This window comes from Palaemon carinicauda, chromosome 21 (assembly GCF_036898095.1).
Source record: "Palaemon carinicauda isolate YSFRI2023 chromosome 21, ASM3689809v2, whole genome shotgun sequence".
NCBI lineage: Eukaryota > Metazoa > Arthropoda > Malacostraca > Decapoda > Palaemonidae > Palaemon > Palaemon carinicauda.
In genome coordinates, this window is record NC_090745.1 from 8,304,691 (window position 1) to 8,320,421 (window position 15,731).

At 43.2% G+C, this 15,731-nt stretch overlaps 1 long non-coding RNA gene across 1 annotated transcript in view; it reads left to right on the forward strand.

Annotated features, from left to right (window-relative positions):
* Window positions 1–15,472, forward strand: part of LOC137614624 (uncharacterized) — a 30,515-nt gene extending 15,043 nt beyond the window's left edge. Inside the window, exon 3 of the long non-coding RNA XR_011039100.1 lies at window positions 15,281–15,472. This is a non-coding gene — a long non-coding RNA (uncharacterized lncRNA). The remainder of the gene's footprint in view (window positions 1–15,280) is intronic.
* The last annotated feature ends 259 nt before the right edge of the window (window positions 15,473–15,731 follow it).

The following is a 15,731-nucleotide window of genomic DNA, read 5'->3' on the forward strand; positions in this document are numbered from 1 at the left end:
TTCAGAGAAAAATAATCAAATTGATCTGAAGAGACCCTTTGGCGAAGACATGATCTCGGGGATTCACTAATGATTTAAAAGGTTTCAGAGAAAAATAATCAAATTGATCTGAAGAGACCCTTTGGCGAAGACATGATCTCGGGGATTCACTAATGATTTAAAAGGTTTCAGAGAAAAATAATCAAATTGATCTGAAGAGACCCTTTGGCGAAGTTATGATCTCGGGGATTCACTAATGATTTAAAAGGTTTCAGAGAAAAATAATCAAATTTATCTGAAGCGACCCTTTGGCGAAGACATGATCTCGGAGATTCACTAATGATTTAAAAGTTTTCAGAGAAAAATAATCAAATTGATCTGAAGAGACAACCAATAGGAAAATCTTATATAGAAGTGTCTTATCCATGTTCGCTGAAACTTTGTATAGGTTATTTATGAAAGATCTTTTTTTAATGTTCATAAAATGTTATTTTAATTTTTCATTACTTCTCGTTGTTTGTTTATATCCATTTTTCCTTTCCTCCCTGAGCTATTTTTCCCTGTTGGGACCATTTTGGTATAATAATAAATAGTACGCCAATATATAATTGGGGATAAATTCCCATAAAGTAAACTGAATAGAAGTAAAACCTCATTTGGAATATCGGCCTCTCGTGTCAGTTAGTGACAGCGACCCTTCTCCCTTTGTGATTGATTGCCGGAACATTCCAGGCATCGTTTGCCACTTCCAGCTGGTCTGTACCTGAAGGGAGCCTGGAAATAGCCGTCCTTCAACCAACGTATTTGCCAGAATCGTTTATTTTTCCACCACGGTAACGTTTCCAAACGTTATTTGGATAGTTTTTTTCGCATTGCAGCCGTTTGAAAATTTGATATGTTTTCAATTGATTCATTCTCTGTTTACGTGAAAACAGATTGCAAAGCATAACTACTTCAAGCAATAACTCAGTCAAAAGCATTGGAAATTGATTAGACTATGCCTAAAGTTACTTTGCTTTGCTTTAAAGACTGTTTTCCCGTTCCCTTCACACACGGAAAGCCTTGTGCCCTGCATAAACTGCAATATTTGTTTGCCGTATACATTAAGTATTTAATAGCATCGCACAGTTTAACCGCCGCCACCAAGATAAGTCTCACGATGGCTGCGGTTTAAATGTCATATCCACATTATCAAAGCACTTGCAAAACAGTAATGTCTTAATTTCTTTAAGTCGTATCTTCAGTCTTTTGATGCCTAGTTGGCTAATTAAATAGCATTAGGGTGGCGCATTTAAAAGCTCTAGATTACAGCGTTTCTCAACCTTTGATGCCCCCCCCCCCCCGAGTCGTACCCTGCCCTTCAAAAAAACATGCTGATTTTGTTTTATATTGTTTACTCAGTCACTAGAATTATAAATCAAAGTAAAAGAAATTGTTGAATAATACAATCAGTGAGACAGTTGCTGCCCAGACAAATCTAACTTTGTAAACATTAGTGATGAGCGCTCTGTGGGCTCCGTTTTCTTTTTTTTAAAATTGTGGGTAAACTCAGCTACCTTCTTTACTCTGAGTCATAGACAATATCCCGGTCTAAAAACTAAAAGAATCAGGCAAATGGTTTACAATAAAATAAACTCTTACCCTATGACCGGAGTCCCGTCACCTAAATTATACTTTCCAACCCTCTTCATTCTGAATTGCAGTTTTTCTGGCGTCCACTCGTGGCCCCACGGGCCCCCTGTTGCGAGAGGCTCGGTTGGTTAGCATTTTTGCACAGGGAAGTCACCGGGGTTTAAATAACGTCGGTATCAGGAAATAGCATAATTTAAGCTCTCGCGGGACAAGTTACTGCTTCTACCCCAGGCGTAAATTTATCTCTGCATTTATAAGGGTGTTTTGCACCACACAATTATTATTAAAATTGTGATTATATTCCTCTGTAATTCCCATACTCCTGCACATGACCTTTTCCTTTGTAGATGGAGACTATTTGGCTGCTATCTCTCCATATGTGGCATTCTTTCTTGGCGATAGATACGGAGCCATTTGCTCATAAAGAGGCGAGCAAGTTTGCACTAAGCTCGTTACACGCTGGCGCAGAGGCAGAACAGCAGGTATTTCCTCATGGGAGGGGGAAACGCGAGGCCTATTTCTGGCACTTAGGGGATATTCGGTTGTGCGTTTTGTTTTTATTTTGTAATAAGAAAATTAAAAGCTGAAATGCTTTTTATTTAAGTCCTATCAGCACTAGTAGCCGTAGTAACAGGAGAGAGAGAGAGAGAGAGAGAGAGAGAGAGAGAGAGAGAGAGAGAGAGAGAGAGAGAGAGAGAGAGAGAGAGAGTTGTGGATAGGTAAGTGAGAAGCCGTTAATCTGATAATTGACAGTCAAACTAGCAGTACAGCACCCGTGGAAAATGTAGAATCTGCCACACCTCCAACAGACTTCATGCCGCTGTCACACGAGCATACGTTCAGTTCACTGCTGGATTCGACTTCCACAACGAGGGGTTAAGGAAAATTTGGATAGTGTGTACATCTTTGCTTCTTAAATATTTGTGACGTCCGGTTCTGATAACTTTGTCTTGCACATATCTCTTAACTAAGGTCAAGGTTTAATAGACAGTCAGCATAATTCAATTGGTATGGGAATAATTTCTTCTTGGGCTAGAACATCTTTTTATTAATCTTAATTTTGTTTAGTATGCTTCGTAATTGGATAGGTTATAATAGTTACGATAGTCAATCCAGGTAATAACACAATTAATCATAAGTCTTTTTACAGAATATTCATTCGAGTGGCTCTACAAAAGTAATGTTTCTTGCTACACTGTTTATTTGAGCTCTGAAAGAGAAATTACAGTAGGAATCAAGTTCTCGTTGATATATAATTGGATGTCACCCAAGTTTCTTTATTTTTTTCTTTCTTTCCACCAAATACTCAGTTTTATTTCAACACTAGTAAGAACATTGTATCATCAATGACATTTATGGACAAGTAAAATTGTGTATAATCTGCAAGTACTGTAGCTTGAACTTCACACCATGTGTTTGTAGTACTTTTGATAGACCAATAGATTGGACCAAGAACACTTCCTGTTTAGCGGTTCATATGATGAAAAAGTTTCCAATTCGTAGGCCTACACAGTAGTTCATCAACTAAATGATTATTTAGATACCCAAAAGCTTCATATTCAGAACCACAGTATGCCACATTTGTCCTCTTCCACATTTCAACATCATTTATAATAACATATAACTGTCTCGGTTAAATGTAATTGTATTGTGACTGGTTATCCTGGAATGCTTCGATTCTTTTTATATTACTAACTAGGCCTAGTTGTTGAAATATCAAATGTTCTAGCACTTTTGATCTAAAGGATAGATTCGGAATAGGTTTCTATGAACTTAGTCCTGATAGTCAGAACCGGTGTAACTATAGGTGCTTAATCAAATCTAGGATTCTTACTCATTAATTCATTTATATACTATTCTTGAAATTGTGTCAGCAAGACTGAGAAAAGTTTTTCTACTCGTTACTTCGGATATTGGCATCGGATGGATCGCGCATTTGTTTTCTTAACCCCTTGACTTCATCCTTTGTTATATTATTAAATCTGGATATTCATATTTGTGTGGTTGATAAAACACAAATCTGGTACAATATATGTAGATGATCAAAATATATTTCGCATGTAAAGAATTCTAGAAATTTATTAGCCAGTTCTTGATAGCTGTAGCCTACCCATCGGGAAGGGGGTTTTTTTTTTCCTTTCTTTCTTTCGCTACACAATTTAGGGGATGATGGAACTAGTTCAATTAAGTCTGTTGCTGCTTTCTGAATTCAATTTCTTATTGTATTCAGTTTATTCATCCTTAAAATGTGATTATATATTGGGCATTTAATGGTTTTTTAATACGTCCGTGTATTTTCAACTTTCCCCCCTAACGTAATGTCCCTCTTTCTCTAATGTCTCGCCATCAAACCCAGGAGATCTTTACTCAAGTTATAGTCTTTCCTATCAATGGGTACCATTATTCATTTGTATTCACCCTATTGTATGTATTTATTAGGCAATCAACACTTGCAGACCCTAATAAACGTTGGTGGCCATGACTGAAGGATTATTGATGATATTTGTTTTTATAGTAACTTCATTGATTTGAGGGTACACTCGAGCACACTATTCTATCTAATTTCTCCTTATCTTGTTTTGTTAAAGATTTTATGATTTATATAGGAGATACTTATTTTAATGTGGTTACTGTTGTTGTTAAGATATTTTATTTTTCCTTGTTTACCGTCGTCAGTGGGCTATTTTCCATTCATGCATTCCCTCCATTACCTATTCCAATAAATATGGGAAGGAGGAAGATCTAGCCTAAGCCTATTAAAAAGAAAGAAAGCGTGAAATATTTAGGTTTGAGGCAAACGTCTATATATGAACATCAGGTGAATATAGAAATGACAAATGTTATTACATAGAGATTTTATTTCTAAAGCTTTTTGTCTTTAACGCTGTTTTTCGGTAAGGGTAATAAAATAAGTCGTAAGGATTTTAATAATGCTTAGTATTTTTTTTTCATGATACTTGGTATGATGCTAATTGTACTAGGATCAATACCATAAGGCTTTCTTGAAGTTTTATCACTTGTGATCAGATAGCACGTTCTGCATGTCATCAGTCTGGGGAAGGATAGGTGGGAGTGGCAGAGAGCAATAATTTACGGGCTGCCAACGGAAGAGCCCGTGTCTTACACAAGGCAAGGCAATTTACGCGCGCGCGCGCGCGCACACACACACACACACACACACACACACACACACACACACACACACACACACCAACAACAACAACAACAAAGAGTGAACGAGTGAGGGCAGGCAATAACCATAATGAATATGTGCATCAAACCAAATTGCTCTCTCTCTCTCTCTCTCTCTCTCTCTCTCTCTCTCTCTCTCTCTCTCTCTCTCTCTCTCTCTCTCTGTGTGTGTAACGTATGAATGTTGCAACTTTAAAAATTTATCGAGTCTTGTTTGCCCAGTCATTTCTTTTGAAAAATCTTGATATTACTTATGTATTTTTTCCATATTGTGAAGTTTACCTTTTAGAATATTAGTGTTTGTAGCTTACAGTAAAATGCTTTTCCAATTAGGATTGTAACCTCAGTGATGATGATTAGGATGATGATGATAATCATGATGGTCTGCAGAAACTAACATAGTTGGAGGTAAAAGGATACTGGTCTCCTCTGCTCTATAATTAGGCCTACCATTAAACATGGTACTTCAGCCTTTGGGTAACAACCCACACGTGTGATTGAAGCTCAAGTTAATGGATACTAACAAAGTACGATAAATGGAAGCAAAAGTCATGGTACATTGAAAAATATTCATGGAATCTTACTATAGCTTTTTTTGAGCTCAACCCATGACGTCCTGATGGAAGGTTCCTTCAGTAGCTTCCTAGGGTATATTTAACGATAGGGATATTCCCAGAGAATTAAAGTAAAGGTTATCACAGAATTCTAACTTCTGGTGCGAGTACCCTAAAGGTTTCCTTCTAGGATATCGTATATCAACAGGGGACGCATGTATTAACACGCCACATAGCTATCTGCACCCCATATAGAGTTAACACTTGGATATGGAAAGGTGGAGAATTACTGGGGAGCCGTTCCACAGTTACACTTGTCCGTGGCTGCTTTTGGTACTCGAAAAGTAAACCAATGGGCGCCATTGCTAAATGACGTCACGTCCGTCCTCATCCTTCTGCCTGTAGCTCCTTGCTTTAGTCGGATTTTCCTTGAGTGCGTTTTTCATCTGCTTACATCGCCGTTATGTTGCTACCTTCAGCCTCGCCGCCTTCTGGAAAGTTGAGTACCAGGTCCCAGTATTGTTTAAATAAGCTCTAGCCGTAAAGTAACTTCTACTTTTCGTAAAATATTGAGTTTTGTGGCAGAGCTGTGCCGATCCCGGACGCTCCATTTTATGGCATCGCTGTTCATATCGCATGCTTAATTTAGTTAGCCAGAAAAGCCTTCTCCGGTCATTTAACTAATTAATATTATTAGTTATTTAGTCTTCATAGCTAGGAATTACTTATATCGTGTTTTAGCGCTCATCAGACAATGTCGCCGTTCGACCCCATACTAGATCGGTAGCTTAGCCTCTAGGCTGGATAGCCTAGCGCTTGTTTTCATGCATGATATTACTAGTGTTCCTAGGTCAAGTTATGAAGATTGTGGCATTATTAAACATACTATTAACTGTGATGTAAGTGTTTTCGCCTTCGGGGACCATATAGGGGACCGGGTTGATTGCGTATCTTTCCACCCTAACCTATTTTAGGAACCCCTATATGTTCCCTAATCCCCCTGCCTGCGGGCGTTCCCTCTGTGTGGCCTTGCTTCCCCTTCTATATAGGGAAATCTTGTCTACAAACAGAGTATTTATCGCTTCTCTGCATACCCTAAGGGAATGACCCTCCCTTAGGGTCGTGACCGAGAAATAAAGAACGGCTCTGCCCTTCCTCAGTAGCACCTGGTTGGGTTACTCCTTCCTCCCTGCAACTTGCAATGTGTCTTTCAAGCTTGCCTGGCCTAGGAATTAGCCCTCCTTCTCTAGGTTAAGCTCTGGGGGTTGACTCTGCCCTTTTATAGTTTGGAACAGTACTCCTGTACCATTCTCATTCTGGGCTACCTAACCTAGGTAAGGGAGCGTTCTCCCTTTCCTTGTTGGCCTTTCTCATAGTCTCTCCCCTATAGAAAGACCCTTCATCTTCCCCCTCCCCACCTATCCCTTTGGTGTAGGCTTGCCTACACACATCTGTCCTTAGTCCTACAACTCCTCCCTTGGGTGGAGTGGTAGGGCTAACTTGTTCTCCTGCTGAGCTGGCCGCTCTGGTACACATACCCTTCATAGCGTTCTATGGGGGTGGTTGCCGGCAGGGGTACGGCCGGCTGGGGTTTCCCCCCTCTTGAGTGCCCTCTAACCCTCCCTTGGGTTAACCCAGGCACCCGGCCGACTGCCGGCTCCCTGCCGCCGGATGCTAGGAGTATCCACTCCAATCATGAGTGCACTCTATCCGGAGGGATGCCGGAGGGGTATGAGATCTTAACCCTTCCATCCCTCCTTACTTTTCTCTCCTTCTATCCTGGTGCCGGTCCCTTGCCGTCTCTACTGCCGGCGATACCGCCATTACCTCAGGTGACATTCTTTCTTAAGATGCCCTCCTCCCTCCAAAACGTCAGCCTTTCGTGTGCCGGAGGCTGCCGCCTTCCGTCGACATACAGCCGACGTCCCACCCCTCATTTTACCTAGTAACAGCTGGCCGACCTTCTGAGCCGGCCACCGGCGTGCCGGCATTGATTGCCGGCGGTCTAGGTATACAACCATATACATATCCATCTTATGAATTGATTCAAGCTCATCAGGCCGTCAGCCTTCGGCTGCCGGCGGTCGCCACGATGGTATTATATTTTAGATACTCAATGTGTCTGTCTTGATGCCTTCCTCCCTGCAGGACCGGCCTCCGGCGTGCCATCGGTCTGCCGGCACCCTACGTAGACGTTAAGGGACATGCACCTCTTCTCATACCTGCCGACAACATGCTGACAGTCGACATATTGCGGCCAGATGGCTTAGGCACTTCTATATATAGATATTGTCTTACCATCTAAATCTGTGGCTATGCTGTTTGATTGCACATTACAATATTCCAGCATACTGTGTGTGTCTTAGTGCAGCCGATTGCCGGAACCTATATCTAATAAGGGGTTTCTCCTATTCCCCTTCTACTCCAGGGATCTGAGTGGTCTCAGTCCCTGCTACACCTCGCGGGCAATTTCTGTTAAGGCTTAGCTTCTACCCACCACGGCTTATCCATATGGATTTCCGTTTTGTGACCTTCGGCCACAAAAGAAATTGCCTACGGATAAGGTTACGGTAACCGACTGGGCGGGATTCACAAGTATGTGTCTATCTACTTCCTTTCTCGCTCATTATTCTCAGGCATTATAATACCTTGTGAATTACTTTAATGTTTAAAAAAAAAAAAAAAGGAAGAAAACTTTGGATTAAGTTATCTTAATTTTAGAGTAATGTAAGCCATTCTTATGCCTTCCATGTACTCATGGTCTGTTTCCTTTACAGGAGGAGTATATGAAGTGTGAAAGCAACTTCTGTGGTGTGAAGCGCCCGGATTTCTACGGGCACAAGGCGTGCCGGACCCACGCCCACTGCGCCGCCAAGAAAGGCGACCTGAAATACTGGGACCCGCAGAACTGTACAGTCTGCAAGAGTCGTTTGGCCTAGGCATTAGAAGACCCTCCTTCTGCGGAGGCAAGGGACAACGCTCGAGAGAAGCTACACAAATGGGTGCGTGGCTTCCAGAAGAACGCCACCGGACCGTATCTCGCCAGCGAAGATTTGAGGGCCTTGCTTTTCCCAAAGGCATCCAAAGACACTGGTCCCCCGTGATCAGATCCCCACCGTCCAGCCCGTGGTGGAACCTGATATTGTCATGGCCCAGTCCATGCATGAGTGCCATTTGGATTCCGATAACGTGGAACGTATGTCGGAAGTGTCAGAAGAGATGGAGAAGAACCTCATGGGCGAGGAACTCGACTATGAGGAAGATCAGGTGGAATACCCTGATTCGGAGACCGAGGTTGCTCCCGCTCCTACTCCCGCAGCGACTCCTGCACCGTCCGAGGAACCTGTTCCTTCAACTTCTGCCACCCCGGACCCTCTTCCATCGGCCACTCAGGAGGTCTTCAAGATGCTTGAAGCCTTCATGGAAAGAAAACTACGAGAAACCCAGGAGCAATTCCGGTCTACTCTGGTTAATCTTAAACAACCGAAACGGATTTCGGTTAAGGACCTCCCCACTTGCTCAGAAGCTAACCCATGGAGATATGCCGAGCATATGCCAATCACGACTGGAAAGATCTACATCAGTGAAAGGGTTGGCTCTATCTTGTTGGAAGAAGTGGAATTCTTCCCGAACTTCGAGGCTTATCCGGACTGTTACGTCCGGCTCAGGTCCGAACCAGCCTCACAGGAGGAGACCGAACCGAAGGAGGTTATCGTGTTCAATTTCGCGAAGGCCCAGGCTATGCTAGCCCAGGCGGTGAAGAGTAGGGGTTTCACCAACTCCAAGATGCCGGCGCTTAGTAAGAAGCATCCAACCTTCGTTGCGCCGAATGCTGCGACTTTCCCCTTCATCGAAAAGGCCTTCAAGCGGTCTTAAAGGCAGTGGAGGAAGGGAAACCTTGCCCTGCACTGGAGGAGTGCAGACCCTTCTCCCTTACCGTTCCTCCCGCTGATAGGCACTGGAAAGACGTCCAGTCAACCTTCACGGTGGGGAAGTTAGAGCCTAACGTAGCCGGTCGTCAATTCAATGAGGACCTCCCAAGGCTAAATGATCACCACCTTCGTAGGGAACAGGATACGAAGGAGAGGCTTGTCGCATCGCTCTCCCTCCAGGTACAGCTAGAACTTATGGCGGGGGATACTAGAGTCCCGGACTTTTATATGGTCCTAGCCAAAACACACTTGGCAACGGTGACGAAGGACCTGTATAGCTTCACTAAGGCTCGCAGATCCTGTCGTGAATTCGTGTTTGCCAACGCGACGGTGAAACACGAACCCCGGAGGCTGATTTCCTCCAATATCTGGGGTAAGTATCTCTTTCCCTCCTCCCTGGTGAAAGAGATTGCAGACAAGGCCGCCACGGAGAATAGGAACCTTCTCCACAAGTGGGGCATGTCAAGAAAAAGGAAATCCTCTCAGGACGATGGCCCTCAACCTAAGAGGAAACCTCAAAAGCCGAAACCCCAGCAACCTCAACAGAGACAGCAGTTTCCGGGTACCACTACTCCCCAAGTGGCCCCACAGCCACAGCAGACCTTTCAGTTGGTCCCCCACCCAGTGGTTTCGCAGTCACCGGTCTTTACCCCTGCATATGAGCAACACGCTACTACCTTTTGTCCCAGAGGTAGGGGCTCAAGCAGGGGTTCTGGCAGAGAATCGTCTCGCCGCCCCTCCAGAGGCAGAGGAGGAAGGGGAACTAGCGGCCGAGGTGGCAAACCCTCGGGACACCAGAAGCAATGAAGTGCTTCCGGTGGGAGGAAGACTCCGCCAATTCCAGGATCGTTGGACCTTCGATCCCTGGGCGCACAGCATCGTCAAGAAGGGACTAGGCTGGAGCTGGACTCAACCACCCCCAGCCTTCCAGCAACCTTTCTAACAGTCAACCCCCCTCCTGGAAGAATATGTCCTAGAACTCTTGAACAAGGTGATCAGGAGGGTAAAGTCAACCAGGTTCCAAGGGAGACTATTTTGCATTCCCAAGAAGGACAACAACAAACTCAGAGTCATTCTAGACTTATCCCCTCTCAACAAGTTAATTGCGAACAACAAGTTCAAGATGCTAACTCTGCAACAAATAAGGACCCTTCTGCCTCAAAGGGCCTACACGGTCTCCATGGACCTGGCGGATGCCTACTGGCACGTTCCAATGAATCACCACGGTTCCTCCTACCTAGGATTTCGACTCCAAAGGAAAAGTTACGCCTTCAGGGCCATGCCCTTCGGGCTCAATGTGGCTCCACGAATCTTCACCAAGCTGGCAGACGCCATCGTCCAACAACTCCGTCTTCAGGGCGTCCAAGTGATGGCCTACCTAGACGACTGGCTAGTCTGGGTGACATCGCCTGAAGATTGTGTAAGAGCCTGCAACAAAGTCGCCAGTTCCTAGAGCATCTGGGATTCAAGATAAACACCGAGAAATCTCGCCTCTCTCCAGCACAGAAGTTCCAATGGTTGGGAATCCATTGGGATCTTCAGTCACACCGCCTTTCCATTCCACAGAAGAAAAGGAAGGAAATAGCAGGGTCTGTCAGAAGACTTCTGAAATCTAAACGGATCTCAAGACAACAGCAGGAACAAGTTCTCGGCTCTCTACAGTTCGCCTCTGTGACAAACCCAGTGCTTCGCGCACAGCTAAAGGATGCCGCGGGAGCCTGGAGACGTTTCGCATCCATCGCTCGAGGAGACCTCAAGAGACGGCTTCCAAACAGACTTCGCTCACTATTAAAGCCGTGGTCGGAAGCAAAGGCCCTGAAAAGGTCCATTCCTCTTCAACACCCGCCTCCATCGATCAACATCCACACGGACGCTTCACTGGAGGGTTGGGGAGGTCGCTCCCACCAACGACAGGTTCAAGGAACATGGTCTCCCCTATTCAAGATGTTTCACATCAACATCTTGGAGGCCATGGCGGTTCTTCTCACCCTGAAGAAACTCTCCCCGCCTCCCTCGATCCACATCCGTCTGACTCTGGACAACTCGATGGTAGTCAGATGTCTCAATCGTCAGGGCTCAAGATCGCCCCAGATAAATCAGGTACTTCTTCTGATCTTTCGTCTGGCAGAAAAGAAGAAATGGCACCTGTCTACAGTTCACCTACAAGGATTCCGCAACGTGACGGCGGACGCTCTATCGGACAAGCCCAATAGAGTCGGAATGGTCTCTAGACGCAAGGTCATTCTCCTTCATCTCTCACCAAGTCCCTAACTTCAGATCGATCTCTTCGCAACGAGCAACAACAATCAACTTCCTCGATATGTGGCCCCATACGAGGACCCCAAGGCAGAAGCAGTGGATGCCATGTCACTGGATTGGAACAGATGGTCCATGATATACCTGTTCCCTCCCCCCAAACCTTCTGCTGAAAGTCCTCTCCAAACTGAGAACCTTCAAAGGGACAGCGGCCCTAGTGGCTCCCAAGTGGCCCCGGAGCAATTGGTACCCTCTGGTCCTGGAGCTGCAGCCCACGCTGATCCCCCTACCGGGGCCAGTTCTCTCTCAACAAGTACAGAAGTCGACTGTCTTCGCTTCATCACTGAAAGTCAGGGACCTTCATCTCATGATTTTCTCTCCTTAGCCGCAAAGTAAAGGTTTGGAATCTCGAAGAAAAGTCTAGACTTCCTCGAGGAATACAAGACTGAATCCACACGACGGCAATACGAATCTTCCTGGAGAAAGTGGGTCTCGTTCGTCAAGGCAAAAAATCCTGCGGAAATCACCATTGATTTTTGCATGTCCTTCCTCATTCACCTTCATGGACAAGGCTTAGCAGCCAACACGATTTCCACCTGCAAATCGGCTTTGACTAGACCACTACTGTACGCCTTCCAAATAGATCTGTCCAGCGATATCTTCAATAAATTACCAAAGGCATGCGCTAGACTATGCCCAGCACCTCCGCCAAAACCTATCTCCTGGTCCCTGGACAAGGTGCTCCATTTTGCCTTTAACCTGGACAACGATTCGTGCCCTCTAAAAGACTTGACTCAAAAAGTTATCTTCCTGTTTGCTCTTGCCTCGGGAGCCCGAGTCAGTGAAATAGTGGCATTATCAAGAGAAGAGGGTCATATCCTGTTCGCAGATACAGGAGAGCTTACCCTCTTCCCTGATCCGACGTTTCTCGTAAAAAATGAATTACCCACCAAGAGATGGGGTCCTTGGAGAATCTGTCCCCTGAAGGAAGATGTGTCCCTATGCCCAGGGGAGAGTCTTAAGGTCTATCTTCGAAGAACTTCAGACTTCAGTGGAGGACAACTCTTCAAAGGAGAAACATCGGGAAGTGACTTGTCACTGAAACAACTAAGAGCGAAAATCACCTACTTCATTCGCAGAGTGGATCCTGACAGTACACCCGCAGGTCATGATCCTAGAAAAGTCGCGTCTTCTCTGAACTTCTTCCAGAGCATGGATTTCGAAAGCCTCAAGAGCTTCACAGGGTGGAAATCGTCGCGCGTTTTCTTCAAGCACTACGCGAAGCAAGTGCATGAAGTTAAACATTTCGTGGTAGCCGCAGGTAGTGTTATGAAACCTGCCGTTTAACTCTTCATAGAACAGTGAGTTACTTGGGACTTTAACTCTACGGGTGCCTGTGTTGACCCTTTTGTGATACATAGTGATTTCTAATAGACTGTTCTTATCAAGGTGAAATGTCATAGACTTCACATGAGTTCCACATGCTCTAGGGCATGATGTGTTTTTTCTTTGAAAAAGACTGACGTTCCTCTGGAACTTGTGTTTCTAAAAGTGAAATTTCTTTCAGAGTCAAGATAGAAGTCTTTTATTTTCTATGTACATTATTCTTTATTATTGTAAATTAACTTTACATTTATTGCAATTGTTATCACAATAATCTGCAATCTATTACATGTGCTCCTCTCTCCGCTCCTATTATTTATTATGAAATATATGATTGTCATAGTTTCATTTAACCCCTTCCTTCTGAAAGAGAAGAATAATATAGATATACTTGTATTATATACTCACTCATGCTGTGGTAATATTCCTACCTGAATACTTACCTTCGTCCTGCCTTCGAGACCAGATTGATCTCTCCTCCAGGGAGTGTAGTAAATATTTATCACATACCTATGCTTGATAATATTCCTACCCGAATATTGACCTTATGTCTTGTCTCCGAGTCCTGCACGAACTCTCCGCAGGGTGAGTAGCTCTTCAATGGTCGCTTCGAGATATTGGTATGGTCCACCAGGACTTCTCTGCCAGGGGGGGCAGGAAGCTGGAACTTCACGGAAACTCTAGCAAGGACATGTTACATACCTCTATTCGAAGCCCTTGGCACTTGCATAAAAAGGGGAAAATTTCCACGATACATTAATTCTCTGGTACACTACCATCAGGACGTCATGGCATGAGCCCAAAAAACAGATTTTGAGCGAAGCGAAAAATATATTTTTGGGCGAGATAGCCATGACGTCCTGATGGACCCTCCCGTCCTTTCTAGTCCAGCCTTTCAGGCCCCGCCCTGTCCTGCTATATCATGGAGATTAGCCACAAGCTGGCCTCAGGATGAGGACGGATGTGACGTCGTTTAGCAATGGTGCCCGTTGGTTTACGTTTCGAGTACCAAAAGCAGCCACGGACGAGTGTAACTGTGGAACGGCTCCCCAGTTATTCTCCACCTTTCCATATCGAAGTGTTAACTTTATATGGGGTGCAGATAGCTATGCGGCGTGTTAATACGTGCGTCCCCTGTTGATATATGATATCCTAGAGGGAAACCTCTAGGGTACTCGCACCAGAAGTTAGAATTCTGTGATAACCTTTAGTTTAATTCTCTGGGAATATCCCTCTAGCTAAATATACCCTAGGAAGCTACTGAAGGAACCTTCCATCAGGACGTCATGGCTATCTCACCCAAAAATAGATTTTTCGCTTCGCTCGAAATCCGTTTTATTTTTAATACGACTTGGAGTAACACTGATTTCAACGAAAAGTGAAACTTGATTTTGTCATTGGTGTTAGAATTTAGAAGAGGAAGACTACCTTTAAAATCATTCATAGCTACAGTGTTTGTATAGTTTATACTAAAATCATTCATAGTTATTTGTAAAGTTTATCCTAAAATCATTCAGTCATTGGTATAGTTCATCCTAAAATCATGCATATTTATTTTTAAAGTTTATCCTAAAATCGTTCATAGTTAATTTTAAAGTTTATCCCTAAATAATTTATAATTACCTGTAAAATATTATTTTAAAGATTTTGTGAAAATTGCTTGAATGTCGTTAGTTTTAATTTCTAAAATTTCCTATCTGTCGAGTTTTATATTTACCCGCCAGGTTTTATGGAAAATAATTTGGTCCATAGAGTGTGCAGTTCAGTTACACCATAGTTTTGTCTTTTAATTTCTTATATGTATTTTAAGAAATTATTCTTGTAAGTGCCTTGAGTTACTTTAAAGTTGTCTGTTACATTTCTTCATGTCTAGGTTTAGGAGAAATAATCCAAGTCTGTCACACGTCTAATTGTTACGTTTTAGTTTTGAAATTTCTTAGTCAAGCAGTTTGGCATATTCAAGTGCAATTCAGTTACATTTGAATTTCTCTCAAGGTTTTAGGAGAATTGCTTTATTCACTAAGAGTAATTCTTTTCATTTCCAGTCTGTTTCTATAAGATAGAATAGTTCAAGTTTGTTGAAATACCGAGGGAAAGACAAAACCTGGTTAAATGATGATTATAAATGCTCTTATGCGAAGCGAGGCCTATCATCTTTATAACGGTAACAGATTGAGATGTGAATTTTGTATGATAAAAAGTTTATTTTGCCAAGTAATATTTCTAGTGGTATTTCACTATATTATTTACATTGACTTGTCATATCTTTCCTTGAAATGTTTTAGATAATTAACCCTTTAGATATATTTTGCTTAATGGAAGAAGTTTTTCAAAATATTAATTTTCTTACAGATGTTGATGTAACCACTGGTCAATCGTTGGATGGTCTCTGTTCATCTCTTCGCCAATCGAGAATTTCTCCATCATCGAGAAAAATAGCACCAAGTTATCAAGTTGTGATTAAAGTGACCGAAGAATGAAATAGACTTGATTTATAGCCTTTCGCCATCATAGATTTTTGGTATGAAGGTAGTATGTGTTGGTGGTTGTTTCCTTTAGGCCACGACACAGGTTTTTCCAATATTATTATATAGGGGATTGTGCTAAGAATGAAACTCTTATTTCTGGTGGTTTAATCATTCTTAGTTCCTGCATGTAATATAAACCATCGACCTTCGAAAGGAATGTAAATTCAGCGAAGCTGGAATGGCCGTTAAACGGTTAAACTTGACTTCGGCCTCTGGACAGTATAATTTAAATTTCTCAGTGTCCTGATCTGTATGTTTAAATCTTTTTCTTCTTC